The sequence below is a fragment of the Lissotriton vulgaris genome, chromosome 6 (assembly GCF_964263255.1).
Source record: "Lissotriton vulgaris chromosome 6, aLisVul1.2, whole genome shotgun sequence".
NCBI lineage: Eukaryota > Metazoa > Chordata > Amphibia > Caudata > Salamandridae > Lissotriton > Lissotriton vulgaris.
Genome location: NC_141694.1, coordinates 1640581885 through 1640598474, shown reverse-complemented (window position 1 = coordinate 1640598474; position 16590 = coordinate 1640581885).

The window sequence follows — 16590 nt, the reverse complement described above, 5'->3', positions numbered from 1 at the left end:
ATTCATTTCTCTTGCATGAGAAAGAAGACTGCTCAATAAAATAACACCTTTTATTGAAAAAGCCCGTCTCTCTATTTCTCTGCAATCTGGAGGAACTAGGCATGCAGGACTGACTAAGTGAAATAGCTGTCTATTGTTTCACACAACTCTGAAGATACACTCTTTATTCTGGGGGAGCAAAGTTGTCAGTTTATATGGTTGTCAGAAGCTAATCCCTTCTTGTCTAAATCAGGACGGTTAACCCTTTCCTGAACATTCGAGAAAGTTTCTAGTGACCTCTGAGCTAGCTGGCAAAACTAATTAAGTCTAACATAGTCAGTAGAGACCTAGATGACCTCAGTCCTACGTCTACACTGCTGTTTATGTTATTCCAATGCGCAGAGCCTATTGGGTATATAGGAACTACACTACAAGCTGTTTGCTGATATTGGTTTGCTGGTATTGGTGTTAGGAAAAAAAAAGATCTCTGGAACCACCAACATTGGCCATGCGCAATGGGTGATCTTCCGTCCCCTTTCTCCCAAGTTCGTAATCTGGGCATCATAATCGATGTTTCTCTCAGTATGCATCCCCAATCAGTTAAAGTCTCAGCAACTTGCTTCTCCATCATCAAATGGTTACGGAAAATCTGCTGGATGCTACCGGAAGCTACCAGGAAAACCGTAGTCAATGCCCTAATTACATCTAGGCTTGACTATGGTAACATGCTTTATATGGACTCAAACAAATCTGTAGTCCATAGACTACAGATGGTACAAAATGCAGCTGTCAGACTTCTGTGTTGAGTCCCTAAGACCACTTCCATCTCGACTTATTGACGCACACTGCATTGGCTTAAAGTCGGTAATCAAATAAAGTTCAAGGCACTTAGTTATATGCACAAAATCAAATTTTGCTAATCCCCTCGCTACCTTCAAGTATTGGCCAGTCCTTACATTCCTTCCAAGAATCTCCGCTCTGCCACCCAAGGAAGGTTCGTCGTCCCTAAATTTAAACTAGCTCGGATGTGCGGCAGGTCCTTCTCTTACCTGGGTCCCTCACTCTGGAACTCTCTACCCACAGCATTCCGTACCGAGATGAACTATACTCAGTTTCGCAAGTCTTTAAAAACTTGGCTATTCGACAGATAAATTGCCTTTTCTGTCCTCTAAGCCCTGACTTTCCTCTTGCACCGGGATACCCTTTTTGGGTAGCTGTTGCGCACTATAAATTTAAAAACTATACTAAACTTTTTAAAAGCCACCTGACATCCCCAGTAGTGCAACTGGAAATCTGCATCTAGTACAGCTTTCCAGGCATATCACTGCAATACTAGTAAACATTAATAAATAAAAAAGTGCCCTCAGCCTGAGGTGTAAATCTCCGCCCATATTTTACACTTTATTTTTGTGAATTTGGCCCATTGTTTTCAACCTATAATTAAGGTAGTCCTATTAAGCAGCCTTGCTTTGCACAAACAAGGCTGAAAACCATTGTGCCCTGACAGTAGGTAGGTGTTGATGAAAGAATTCTAGCATGGTTCCATAGTTTACTGCAATTAGTGATGATTAAAACACATCTGTGGTAGATAGCCATATTGCAATGTGCCGTCCTGGTTTATTGATGCCCATCTTGTTCACAGTGATCTATGACCTGTTGCAATTTCTTTATAGATAATCGCAAAAAAGAACCCTGGGGTCTTCCAGATAATACAAGAGCAACTCATGAAACACCTTTTATAGGATGAAATCCCTCACCCACTGTAGGTGGCATGCTTCATCATTGGGATTCTCCTCATACCGGGATACCTAGGGGTAGATGTATCAAGCCTTTTGCGATTCGCACAGGCCAAAATTCGGCGAATTTCAGCCTTTGCGACTCGCAAAATGCTTTTTTGCATTTTTTGAAATGTATCACAAAATCGCAAAATAAGTAATCGGAAATATTTGCGATTCCTTATTTTGCTTAAGCATTTAAGGAATCGCAAATTTTGCGATTCCTTAAATGCGATGTATGTGGGTTCTAGAAATTGCGAATTTGTGTTAAGAAATCGCAAATTACCACCAACTTGTAGTTGGTGGTATTTTGCGATTTCATTCAATGATGCCCCATTTTGCATTTGTGAAGGTGGCATGTGACGCACATACATGCCCATCGGGCATGTATGTGCGCCATATGCACAAACATGTAAATTTCAGGGGTGCAGCAGGGTGTCTTTGAGACACCCCTGCACCCATGAAATTATTCTCAATTTGCGAATTCGCAAAGTGCGATTCGCAAATTAAGAAATATTTCACAATCAATCCTATGGGCCTCCTGGCCCATAGGAATGCATGGCAATTATTCCTTAATTGCGAATTCGCAAATACGGAAGACTAAGCAATCACTAAAAAATAGCAATTTTCTACATACATTCAATTTTGCGATTTCTAAATAGCGATTCCTTAAAAACCGCTATTTAGAAATCGCAAATTGGAATCTTGATACATCTACCCCTTAGTCCCGGCATGGACTACAACCCGCTCACTGAGAGGGAGGAGCTAGGGGATGTTTTAGTTGTTGGTCAGAGGTTTGCTAAATACCGCAATGATGAGCTGCTAATCAGGTTAGGTGAGAGGTTCAGTGCAAGAGAAGAGTGATGGTGAAGGAACTAAAACTAGCTACAAGGTACATAATGTAACTTTATTGACACGTCCTAGAGCTAGGGTTATAAACAAAGCACTAGCAGGGGGATATTTATACCTGCTGTTAGTGACGAGGATGGTCTACATGTTTCAGCCTTGTGACCCTTATGAAAAGGTGTCTCGGGCTTTTGTCAGGACCAACTTGTGCTGCTGTGAGTTGTAGTGATTATCAAACTTGGAAAAGTGTTTTGATGTAGTGAAAGAGAAAACACTTGCTAATCAGAAAAAGGTTCTGAGCAACACTCTCTGGTAGCACCTATTTAGAGGCATATTAAAAAATACAGTTTAGAGATATCTCATGTAGGGTTATACAATATTACAGTAAAAAAAATCTCTCTCTGCTACCGATAACCATTACCGAAACCAGTCAGTAGCAAGCACAATGTGGTGTGCATTAACATTAATAGTTTGTGAAACTATTTGTAGTGCAAGTTACAAAAAGCAATTTCTTAACCATCGGACAAATGCATGCAAAAATACATATGTCTGGATGTCTTACCCGTGTATTGAGGGGACAGGTCACGTCTTAACCTGGCATACAGCTCAGGAAGAGCTCCGTTCTGGAAGGGCAGGGAGAGTGAATCAAAATTCATATTCTTGTCATGTTTGATGAGTTAAAAGACAAGCATGTCACGGAAAGAAACTACAGTAGTATCAAAAATATATGGGGAAAGACCCAGTTTGAGCACCTGCGTGTAGTCAAATGTCAAAGTCTTAACTCTACTATGTATGGTAGACGCGACCATTGGTAGCACTAAAGTGGGACCCCTTCTTATCCACAGTACAGAAGGGGCTAAGACACTGTGTGGAGGGGTGGGCCGGGCAGGGGCACCAGGGGCGGGCAGAAAGAATCCGAAATGTAAGTCAAACCATGGCCAAGTGAGTGCATGAGATGAGTGATAAATCACTCGGGCTACGCTAGACCTTACCTCTTCATCGGTACCCCAGGTGGAAGAGTCTGCTGTCGGTACGCAAAGGTGCCATGGCACCTACCTAGTCAAGTTTAGAAAGCCGACCCACATAGGAGTGTTACCCGGTTGCATGATGAGTGATGTCAAATGTATTCACAAACTTGTGCGCAATGATGAGAAATGTGGTAAAAATTGCGTGCCTATGAATCAGTCATGATGTTGTGAAAAATTATCGATTGATGTGCATGTAACTGGGATGCTGGTTTAAAAGGGCATTGTGCTTGTAGCGAATTAGGAGAATCCCAATGATGAAGTATGCCACCTATGGTGGGTGAGGGAATTTGTCCTATAAAAGGGATATCCCAGGGTTCGGTGTTTCACAAGTTGCTCTTGTCTTATCTCTAAGACCAAAGGGTTCTTTTCTGTGAATATCAATAAAGTAGGGGAGTCAACCCTTTCAGGTCTTTATGTTACTCCTCGGACCCCCCTCCTTACTGAGTGTACCTCAATTTCTTTGTTGCCCCTTGACATGTATTTTTCTCATCAGCGAACTGACTATGTAATATGTATATACACTTCAGCCACTTTTGATACTATGGCAGTTTACAAGCAGGCCCATACATCTCATGTTTACTTTAGAAAAACAAGAAGCCACAATGAAGCACAACATTTGTTAAATGATGGAAAAAACATGTAGTTGGCCTACACGGCGTGCTTCCATTACTGCTCTTTCACATATATGCTAGGCAGTTGTACTTACTTAACTTTACTTATGTTCCATCTGGTTTACTCAATGTCTCTTCTATTATACTTGATAATGACTAGTATGTTAAATACCATATCATAATATTTAATGGTTGGATCACTCTACACCCAAGTGTAATGTGTTGGAGCACATGTATCATGGCAGTAATCCTTTGCATATATACATCTGGCAGGCAGATGGGAGGCTGCAAGAGGACACATCAGATGATTTTGTTTTTATAGAATCGTAACTATTGTGAAAACCTCCTAATTTTGGGGTCTATTAGGATGGCGGTCGGATGGCGGTGACGACCGCGGCAGTGTGATTTTCCGCCCGCCACTTTTCCGCCAGTAGCAGTCCGCATGCTTGCCTGGCGGGCGGAGCTGGACCGCTAAAATGGGCCTGGTGCTTGGCCATGCTCCGCCGGCATGATTATGATGCCAGCGGTACCCAGCCTTTCCTTGCTGGTGGAGAATTGATTGTCAGGCAGTGATCAGTAAACAAGTGATAGAATGGGAACAGACAAAAGCAGTCAGTGGAAAACCACAGTAACAGCTAATTCTGAGGAAACTGAAGCAACAGTCAAGATAAATAGGTAATTTCCAGCTGTAGCATCAGAGCCGCCATACCAGCACTTCCACTGATGGTAAAACAAATAATGATTGAAATAGAGATACTCAGCAAGAAGGAAATTAGTGGTTGTTGGAAGGCAGATACTCTCGAGAAGTACCTGGAGGTTAGCAGAGTCCCGAAGAGGCCTAAGAATATCTACCGTTCTTTTGCTTAAAAAAACAAAACCACAAATGTGGGAGAAGTGGGCTTCAAATTCCAAGGAGTGCTCTCAAGGGATAATGTAAATTTTAATTCAGTATGCCTGTTAAGAGAGTGCAGGAAATACCATTTGGAATATTCTATATGGAGAACCTATCAGGTTCAAAGGGATTTGCAGCACAGAGGATTTGTATGAGGAAGCTAAGTGAGTAGCACTAGCCAGATTCAGAGTCAGGGTGTACTTTGAGAAAGTTCAAAGCATTGCTGTCAATAAAGCAGTTGGTAGGAAACAAATAGGATTTACTATTTAAAACCATTGAGGAAGAGTACATAAAAGTCTGTTCAGTGGATAAGAAAATGGATGTTGAAAGAATAATCACAACCTTCACTTATCAGAAACATTGGGGTATCCTTAGAAACTGCACTATATTCAGACAAACCTTAGCAGACAAGATCTCTATTACTTATAGTAGAAATAAGAACATAAAGGGCACACAAGTATTCAGTTATCACAGTCCAGAACCATTATCAGCAGTAACATTTCACAAATGCAAGTATTTAATATGTGTGGATGCCATAAAGCATGTAAACACAGTAATAATGTGATTAGTTTCACCTTAGCACCCCAGATACGTATGCTGAAGATAAATAATTAATTAGCTGTAAATCTGATCAAACATCTATTGCATAGAGTGGCCTTGTGGAAGAAAATACATTGAGAGTACCATCTTTCCAGTGAAGCAGAGAATTGTAGACCATTGAAGGGCCATCACCAACAGGAACAACAAATGTCTGGTTACCCACCTACATTATGAATTTAGAGACAGTGTAACTGGAGGGACTAACTAAGACAGAGTAACTGATTGCACATTAACTAAAATAAGCACAGTTATTTCCTTTGATTGCTAGTTATCTAATTAATTATTTGTCTTTTTCATTTTACTTTTCTGAATTAATTCAGAGATCAGTCTGATTATCTTTTAGGTTTAAAGTATTTTATTAAGGCACAAAAACATGGGGAGGGGAGCAGGAGGTCAAGCAAACATACAGTACAAGTAGCGGAACGTTGCAGCGAGTCAGAAGAAAAGCAGGGAGGCAGGAAGCCCCAGAGGGTAACAAAGCAAAGACATAAGGCAATAAGGCATTGTGAACGACCCCCCTGTAGACCCCCACTCCCTGGGCAAGGCCAAGCCCGAATAGCACCCCGCAACACAGTAAAGGAGAAGCATACCGTTCCACCAACCCCCCGACCCCAGAAAAGAAGAAGAAGAAAGAAAAGCAAAGGAGGAAAAGAAAGAAAACAATACCCCAACATCCCCGTCCGAAAGTCAGCATTAGAAGCACATAACCCCACTTCCCGCCCCCAACTCCCGGCCCCCGATCCGCACATTCACTCCGCCGCAGCTGCCGGCGGCGTCAGCCTAAGGAGGCGCAAATACCGTGGACACGTGAGCTCGTGAAATTCCGTGGACAGCAGTGCCAAAAAGGGGTGCCAGAGCTCCTCAAACTGGTCAACATTCCCAGCCACTGTTAGCGACATCTTCTCCATGCCCAGTACTTGCCAGAGCCTATGCAGCCAACCAGTGATAGAGGGGGCAGTAGGGGTGCGCCAGAGTACCAGTATGTTCTGAACGGCGGAGCCTAGCGCAATCGCAATCTGCCTGCCCCTGCGGGACTTCAGCGGGTACATCAAGTCATTGGGGAGGCCTAGCAAGACATGCGCGGGGAAGCGCGGAAGCTCGATCTCAAAATGCCTATCCACTAAGCATGAGCGAATTTTGCGGATCTCGCGTTCGCGAATTTTGCGGATTTGCGGATTCGCAATCCGCAAAATCCGCGAATTCCCGCGAATTTGCGGATTTTTTTTTTTGTGTGTTCGCCCGTGTTTCTGCCAGTTCGCGAGGGTTTTGTACACTTTCGCAAATTGCGAACTTACCTGTCGGGTCGCAAGTTTCGCGAACTTGTTGTTTCTACGTGTCCAGCCTGTTTGGGACACTCTTCTTCATCACTGCCACTCTCTGTCACCACTGCCACTCTCTGACTACTCATGCCACCCTCTGGCCCACCCATGCCACCCTCTGTTTCATCACCACACCCTCTGGTTGTCCAGTGTACATTATTTTCGGCAAAGCAAAGCACACCTTCCCTGCCTCAAGTGACCTGAATTAATTTGGGGCTGATTAATGTGTCACAGAATATTTTTTTAGCTGGCACCTGCTTCCTTAGTGCGCCCTGATTAGTGATCTTTTGCACTTGCTAAGTGCTTTCATTGTTGCAAAATTAGTTACAACACCTGCCCTGCCCCAACTGACAATAATGAATTAGGGGCTGATTAATGGATTTTAACTTCCAGCCTGGCTCCTGCTTGTCTCCCTTAGCTGTAATTCAGGACCTTTGTGGCATATGTGTAACTATTCTGAGGTTCAGAGCAGGGTCACATAATAGTTTCAACTGGCAACTGAACTCTGGAGGGGCCCCTCAGGAAGCACTACAGGAAATGGCTACTAATGATGAGCCTGAACTTTTGAACCCGGTAAGTAGTTACTTTCAGTTTTGCTAAGATCGTATTTCTGCAATTTTGCACTTATTCGCGGGGCGCGAACTCACGCGAACAGTGCGAGCAGTGCGAGCAAAATCCGCTGCTCGCGGATTTGCGGATTTTGCGGGAAATTCGCAAATCTCGCGGATTGCGGATTTCCCGAAAATCCGCAAAATCCGCGAGCGGAACGGATTTTCCGCCCATGCCTACTATCCACCTCATCTAAGACTTCCTTCCAATAGGCCGACAGCACCGGGCACTCCCAGAGAATGTGCGTGAGGGTGCCCTCCTGTCCGCAGCCGCGCCAGCAACCTTTATCGCCGATTTTGCGCATCTCATAGAGCCGCTCCGGGGTGTAGTACCAATAGGTGGACACTTTAGTGAAGGTTTCCGTCAGCCCAGTGTGGTACGCAGAGTGCCTCGCCCGATACGCAATCCTGTCCCACTCCTTGTGACTCAGGGTCCTGCCCAGTTTCCTGTGCCAGCGCTCCCTCCCTGGGTTATGGTAATGAAACGGCGGGGGTTGGAGAAACTTATACAAATCAGTGATGAGCTTGGCGTCCGAGGTCCGGGTTACCAACCATCGCTCGTAGGGCGTAATCGAACGGGCAGCGACGTCACGCACCGGGGGTTGAAGAGCCCAGTGGCGGACTTGCATGTAACGCAGTCTGTCCCCCTCCGTCAGGCCAAACTCCTGTCGGAGCTGCTGGAAGGGGAGCACGCCCTCCGGCCCGTAGATCTGGAAAAGCGCCCTGCAACCCGCGCTCACCCAGTGGGAAAAGGCTCCCGGCTCCAGACCCGGGGTAAAGTCCGGATTGCCAGCAATGGGAGTGAAGGGCGATGGAAAAGTGGTGAGCTCACGCAGCTCACACACCGCGTCCCACACTCTTAGCGGGACCCGGGTGATAAAAGAGGCGTAGAGATTAGGCGGGCGGTGAGTGCGCCGCAGGAACGGGACCTCCTGGAGGGTACGGCCTGCAACTGCCTGGTCTTGAAAGAGCCAGTGTTTGTCCGATTCCCACCGGCTCCACTCCACCAAATACCGGAGCTGCGCCGCCTGAAAGTACTTCCGGAGGTCCGGGACTCCGAGACCCCCCGCCTCCGGGGCAAGCATGGAGAGGACCCGCTTCATCCGAGGTTTACGGCCCTGCCACACAAAGCGGGAGATGTCTGCCTGCGTCTGCCGTATCCAACCCACGGGGGGCTGGAGAGGCAGAGCGCGGAAAAGATACAGGATCTGAGGCAGTATCGTCATCTTCACCGCCGCGATACGGCCCAACCACGAGAGTAGGCCCTTGTTCCATCGGCCGAGTTCCTCTTTGATCTTTTTGCCCAGAGAGGAATAGTTAGCTGCGACCATGGCAGGCAGGGAGGGAGCAAGCAAAATTCCCAGGTAGGGCACCGTGGAGGAGGACCACTGCAGAGGAAAGAGACTCTGAAGGTCCCGCCTGGTGTCGCCAGAGAGCGACACATCCAGTGTAGCCGACTTAGTCATATTCATTTTAAAGCCCGCCACACGGGCAAAAGCGTCCAGTTCCTGGACGCAGGCAGGGAGCGACCGCTTGGGGTCATCCAAGGTCAGCAAGACATCGTCCGCGTATAAGCTGACAGTGTGCGTGTATTGCCCCATCTTCACCCCAATAGCGTCCGGGTTATCGCGAATCCTCTGTGCAAACGGCTCCATATAAAGGGCAAAGAGGAGCGGCGAGAGGGGGCAACCCTGTCTCGTGCCGCGCTCAATGGCAAAGCTGTTGGAGCTGTGTCCATTGACACGCACTGACGCTGATGGTCTCCTATAGCAGTTAAAGACCATAGTGCGGAACTTCTCGCCGATCCCCAGTTTCCCAAGGACCAGCTCGTGATATGGCCAATGAACCCTATCAAAGGCCTTCTCCGCGTCGACCGATAGCAGCATCCGCTCCCCCGGGACGCGTGAGGCCTTTTCCAGCACGTGCGTCACCCTCTTTGTGTTGTCGACCGTCTGCCTACCGGGTACAAATCCGGCCTGGTCCGCCTCCACCAAACCTGGTAAGTGTAGACCCAATCTGGCCGCCAAGATTCCGGTGTAAAGCTTGAGGTCCACATTTAGGAGCGAGATGGGCCGGTACGAGCCGCACAGGGTCCGGTCCTTCCCCGGCTTGGGGATAACCGACACAGTCGCTGAGAGAAGGTCCGGTGGGATGGCTCCCGGCTCGGAGAAGGAGTTGAACAAGCGAGCCAGTAGAGGCGCGACAGTGGGACAGAAGGTCTTGTAAAAGAAGGCCGTATAGCCATCCGGGCCCGGGGCTTTACCATGCTTTAGCCGTGCAATCGCTGAGATGACCTCCTCCACGTGAATGTCCCTCTCTAGGTGGTCCGCCTGGGAGGGGTCCAGGGCCGGGAGGGTCACGGATTCCAAATAGGCCTCAGCCTCTCCCGGTGGGGAAGGCTCTGCAGCGTACAGCGCCTCGTAAAAGGAACGAAAGGTATCTGCCACCTCCGCGTCACCGGAACCCGGGATCCCATCCACTCCCACCAGCTCCTTCACTACATTGCGTTGCTGCGCAGCCCTGAGCCTATGGGCCAGGAGCTTACCGCACCTGTCTCCGCCGGTGTAAAAGGCATGCTTCAGGCGCAGCGCGGCATACTCCGCCCGATCTAGATCCAACGCAGAGAGGAGTTTCCGTGCCGCCTTCAGCTGCTTCCAGACACGAGGAGCCCCTGTTCGGCGGTGAACCTGCTCAAGCTCCCTAACCTGCGCTGTCAGTTCCTCCCTCTTGCGTTGGCGTTCCCTGTTTTCTGCCGAGGAAATGGAGATAAACTCCCCCCTGACGACCGCTTTCAAAGCCGCCCACTGCGTTGCCAGGGACGTGGCAGAGTTGTTATTGTGGGTTAGGTAGTCCTGGATGACCTCCCCCACTCGCTTCACAACCGATTTCCTATGGAGAAGCGTGTCCCGAAGCCGCCACATCCCCCTAGAGGGGGGGCCGCCGGCCAAGCAAAGATCCCGGAAACCGGTGCGTGGTCGGACAGGGACAAGACCCCGATGTCTGCCGCTGTGGCGGCCGAACGAAGCGGTCCGCTCACCAAGAGGTAATCCAACCGTGAATACGTGCGGTGCGCGTGGGAGAAATAGGAGTAGTCCCTATCGGTGGGGTGCATGGCGCGCCAGAGGTCATGCAGGTCCATTTCCGCAAGCTGGTCCTGTACCGCCCCAGAAAGCTCCCCTGTCTGCGGAAAGCGCTGGGCAGACCTATCCAGGGTGGAGTCGAAGACCATATTCAGGTCTCCCCCCAAGATGATATGGCGATCGGGCGAGGCAGTAACGCCCACCAACACTGATTCCAGGAAGCGATCCTGGTGGTCATTTGGGCTGTATACCGAACCAACCGTAAAGGTAACACCTCCCAAACGCATGCGATACACTAGAAGCCTCCCCTTCTGCTCAGCATGTTTATGCAACACCTCCCCCCTGAAGGAGCTGGCTAGAAGAATGGCCACCCCAGCAGTCTTAGTCGCAGCAGAGGAAAAGAGTTGCGTGGGGAACTTGGCAGAGCGCAACCTATGGCAATCTTTGGAAAGTAAATGGGTTTCCTGCAGGAGGCAGATATCCGCCTGCGACCCCTCCAACAGGGAAAGGATCGCCCTACGCTTCACGGGGTTATTCAGACCCTTAACATTAAGGGTCACTACTTTCAGGGGCGGCATCGCCTCCAGGGAAACAACGCGCTATGCAGCGAGCGAGGGATCAGCGGAGGGGGCGCGCGGGGCAGGGGCGCAGGGAAGGCCAGAGGCAGCATCGCACATGGTCGGACAGCTTCGGACGGGACCCCCCCCACACCAAACCAACAGGTAAACCCCCCCAGAACCATCCCATAGCAACCAACCAAAACAAAAAACAGGAAACAACACCCCATAGTCTCAGTCTAGCCCAGGTGGGCGAGTCTGCAGAAAACAGTCAAGTGGACGTCCAGCCACACGCCTCCCCCCTCGCCCCCCCAGCCCCCAGCCCCAGCTCAGCATCGTTAAAGCTAAGAGTCTCTCCCCCCGGAGAAAAGTTAGGCCGTTAGGGCCACACCAGTAGATTCAGGCAAGTTCCTGGCCGCAGTCCTCAGGGCCTCCTCCATGTCTGCTCTGATGGTGGGCGAGTCTGGACGACTCGCCGTCGCTGACGATTGGCGTCTCCTCGATCTCCGTCGGCCCCGCCGTTCGGGGCGCCGCCATGCGGGTGTAGCCCCTTCCTCCTCCGTAGCAGTAAGGCCCAGTACTCCACAGACATCTTGTAAAGAGCGCAGCTGATGCAGCACCCCATTCCATCGAAAGATAAGACGGAAGGGGTGACCCCAGGAATAGGCTGTCTCATGCTCTCGCAGAAAGTCCGTAGCGATGCGGAAAGACCTGCGCTTCTGCAGTGTGATGGCGGACAGGTCCTGATAGAGCGCCACAGGTCTTTCTCGGAAGGTCAGCGGTTGCTTCCTGCGGGCCTCCGTCATGATGCGCTCTTTTAGGGGGAAATCCGGCAGGAATGCCAGGATATCAGGCGGGGGCGCCGATGACTGGCGCTGGCGGCCCACCCTGTGTGCTCTGTCAATGCGGATCGGGAAATCCGCTCCTTCCTCCAAGATGTCGCGGAACAGGTCCTGCAAATAGGCCACTAGGTCCGCACCTTCATCCGCGGATGGAACCCCTCGCACCCGGATGTTATTCCGCCTGGACCTGTTCTCGAGGTCCTCCGAGTGGGCCTGGAGCTCGACACATTGCTCCCGAAGGCGGAGGACGTCCTGCTGGAGATGAGTTATCTCTTCATCGCGACGTTGGGCCGCCGTCTCCACAGTATCGACCCGCTCACCCAGGCCTTCGACTTCCCTGCGCACCTCCCGGACCTCTCCAGCCACTTCGGTCTTAAGAGTTTGAAATTCCTCCTTGAGGGAGCTGAATAAGTCCTCCATGAAGGACCTCGTGACTGGTGGCTCGCCCACGGTTGCGTCTGTTGATGCCCGGGAGGCCCCCGGGGACGGCTGCGCCCTGTCGCGTAGTTGCTGGGACCTGCCGAGCATTTCCGGCAAAGTGCGATCTCCTCGTGCCGCGCCACGTCTCCCAGCCATCTTGGCCCCCGGTGAAGCCCAGGGTCAGTTGCTGTAGGCGAGCGCCACCGCTCGCGGGCACCAGATGTGAGGCCCTCGTCGGGGACAAGGGTAGTGCGTCACAGGCAACAAAATGGCGGCCCGGGCCCGGGCAAGACGACCCAGCAGGGCAGGCAGCAACGTCCAAAGTGTAGGCCTCCAGCCTCGTACTCCCAGGGGGGGGGGGGCAGCAGATGAGTCGGTACCAGGACGAGCCGAGGCTCCCTTGTGAGAAGGGCGCGGGCAAGGGCCACTGGGCTCAGCTACACAAAGACAAGATGGCGGGAGGGTGGAACCCAAGAAGGCAGCCCGGGCCAGCAAGTCCGTGGGTAACCCTCAAACGGCAACGGGTCCGGAAAGTGCAAAATCGATGTCTCCCTTCACCACCAGTTGATTGCCCGGCTCGGGCACTGCTCGAACTCCGCCATCCAGTGCCTCCAGGCGCGGAGTTCGCAAGTCAGCACTCCTCGAAACTCAGAGTAGGGGGAAGATCGCCGCGCAGGGCTGGGGTTCGTCGCCCAGCAATGGTGCTTGCCACCAGGGCACCGGCCAGGAAGCCACCACACTCCGCGGAGTCCGTCTAGTCCGCTCCCCCGGGATCTCCGGCTTTCAGCTTTTCAGCACTCGGCCCAGCCGAGGCGCGCGGACAGCGCCGCAATACGCTCCGCCTCCCGGCTCTTCACCTCGGGGCGACCCGGGCTCCACTCCTCGGAGCGGTCTTCGAATAAACTTTCCGGGGACTTCCCCCGGGGCCACAGAAGTCAAAGTGGTCCCAAAATGTGCCCCACGAACTCCGGCACAGTTCTCTCACCCGCAGTGCAGCCGCGGGGGGAGAGAAGCGCAGGAATCGGGGCTCGGGCTGAGCTGGGCCGGAGGAGCTACGGGAGGAAGCGTCCGCTCACCCCGCCATCTTGGCCACACCCCCTCTGATTATCTTTTACTTAATCCAGAGTACACTGACGCTGGAGAGTGACTTATGAAAAATGTCTATGACAAGAAGCCGCATTAATTGACAATTAGTGGAGCTTGTTGAGTATTGAGGATTGGGGGTCTGAAACTGTGGAAGATCACGCTGCTACAAAAGATGCCGATAATATAAAGCATATGCCCACTGTGGCTAGAATATGATTAGTGGATTTAATGAGCTGACTCTGAGAATTAGCTCTAATTGTATGTCTCCTAGCAAATTATTTATATGAAATATTTACTCCAAAAATGTATAAGATTGATTTTAGCCTGTTATCTCTTTTTATGCTGTCACTGGGGTCACATGGGGTTCTTAAGACAACGGGAAAAATGGTGATATGCACTGTGATCAAGGCAACTGCTGCCAAAACACATTGGGTTCATTGCAGAAGATATAAATAAATACTAGTGGCATCACCACTCCAGGTTTGTAAGGTTTATTGGTGTGGCAAGACATTTTGCTTTTGGATATCTCCAGGCTGCTGGTCCGCACATATCCTAACACAGCTTGAGTAGAACATAAGGATTGGTCAAACAACAAGGTAAATATATATGATTTCATGAATGGACATGATAATATGTATGCAAAACTATTGCATATGGCACATTTACATTTGAAGGCAAAGAAAGAAACTGCAGCTCAGCCACTAGATAGTATTTCCTTCTGAGTTGCTCAGCACCACTCATTTAGAGAATGCCTGGTGCATTTTGCTAACTGTAAGTGCTGTGTTATAGCAGTTTGTATACATAGCCACACACATATTTAATATTATCAAATATATCTCAATGTCAGTATCATAATTACAATGGAGTAAATGGCCAATTTGAGTAAGATTCACCTGGTCACACAGATATTACCGTATAACCACTCTACCAACCATTCCAAAACAGGAAAATGTATCAGCATAAAACTGCATGTGCTATTAAGAACTCCAATTCACAATTCTGAGCAGCACATAATAATCTCACCTTTATTTATATAAATCAGCTGAACCTACATGTTCTCCAATTACTGTTTAAAAAAAACACATAATTTAAAAGGAAATTAGGAACGTTATATAATTTACACAGCTGTAATGCAATGTTTCCAAATACATACCATGAATTACACCATATGGTGCACAAACTAATTACAGTCAGTATCATCATTCCAACTCCATTTTAAGGGTATGCAATTGCAAACTATTCAGTGATTATCTGACCCGTGAAGTCTAGACAGTGGAGGCGTGCTAGTTGTCCAAAGGCAACAAAGTTCCGGGTCACATTACAAAAGTAATTGTTCTGATCACTTTATTTGATTAGCAGCACATTCCTGTTCTCTGGAACAGCTACATGGGACACATCTCTGTAGCAGAACTCCTCCATATGTGTTGTAATTTCTCCAACATAATGAGAGCAAATATCACCCTCCACCTTGAACCCCACCATGTTCCAGCAGATGGGTGATGGTAATCTTGTTCAATGACATGGAGCTACTAAATACACTTTTCTACATTGCAGAACACGCAAACTGTTACTGTTTTCCACCACAAAATCAGCGCCAGATTAGAAAGGTAAGTTTGCATGTTGAGATCTACTCACTTTTAGAGCTACTCCTACACCCAGCTGTACATTCCCACTTTTTTCTTTTCACAATTTCCGAGTAAAAACTTACATGAAGATGTAGACAAGTGTCTCAACCTCCTTAAAACAATTTGGGAACAGAGACTCCTATCACTGAATTTATGAGATCACTTTCTGGAGCTAACAGCCACCAGGTGGAGAGCTCTCTATAGGAAAATAGAGGGCTATTTCATAAAGATTATTGTTTTAAAAAAATACTTTAAACTAAAAATGTAAAATGATTTTGAACAAATAATATTAACCTTGAACTACTTAAAGAAAAAGATTCAAGGCACTACCTTCTAACATTAATACTTGTAATTAGTTTCAAAATAGTAATTCATTTTTTAATGTTAAAAAATATTTTTTCAAAAATATTTTAGAATTAAAATCATTCACCCTCACTAAAAGATGTATTTGTATTTAGTTTGCCTATTAGGTATGCTTTGTATTAATGTTAACATTTTTCATCTGTTTTCCACTTAGTTAAACATGCAATTTATTTTAAATTTGAGACTATTATAAAACAACAAAATAAAATAGTGATAATTATACCTATTTTTTTTAAGTAAAATCTGTATGTATCTTTTAAATCTAGAATTAATTTAATTTGTTTTTCGTTATTTGCTAGAAGGGTGTTAATGTTGTAGCCTGGCTCCATTGTTTTCGGTGGGAACATGTTGCAGTACCAGTGGTTGGCTTTTTGCAAGGCAAATTTGGAGTACCTTTAAGTCTGTTTTGTCACTATTAGGGCTGAAGTACATTCAGAAGTGTATTTATAATTTGCAATTGTCTTGAGGTCATAATACGAATTCTGTAGTCCATAGGATTGCCGAACCTGTGCAGGCAGTCCTACCCCCGGCACACTGCGGGACCGCCTGCAGCATTAAGACAGCGGCGCTCGGACCGCCACAAGACTGCCACACTGCCAGGATCAAAAATCTCACTGGGCTGGTAGTCTGCAACAGGCTGTAATATGCTGGCAGTGCCGCTGCCGGCACCACCGAGCATATTATGAGTTGCAACTTCGTCACCCTTTTCTTGACAGTGATCCCGCCATGAATTGAGTGGCAGAAATGCAACAAGGGGGCTGCTGCCCCTGCCCGATTTGGGTAAGGGGTGCATGCGGGGGGCACATGTCGACGGTCTGATTGCGGCGGGCTGCGTTATAGACTTATAGGCTTTGCAGAACACGGCAGTCAGACCTCTGCAACACCACCCGCTAGACCAGGATTAATTTACTGATCTGGTGGGCGGTGACAAAAAGTATTGAAAAATGTAATACGTTAAA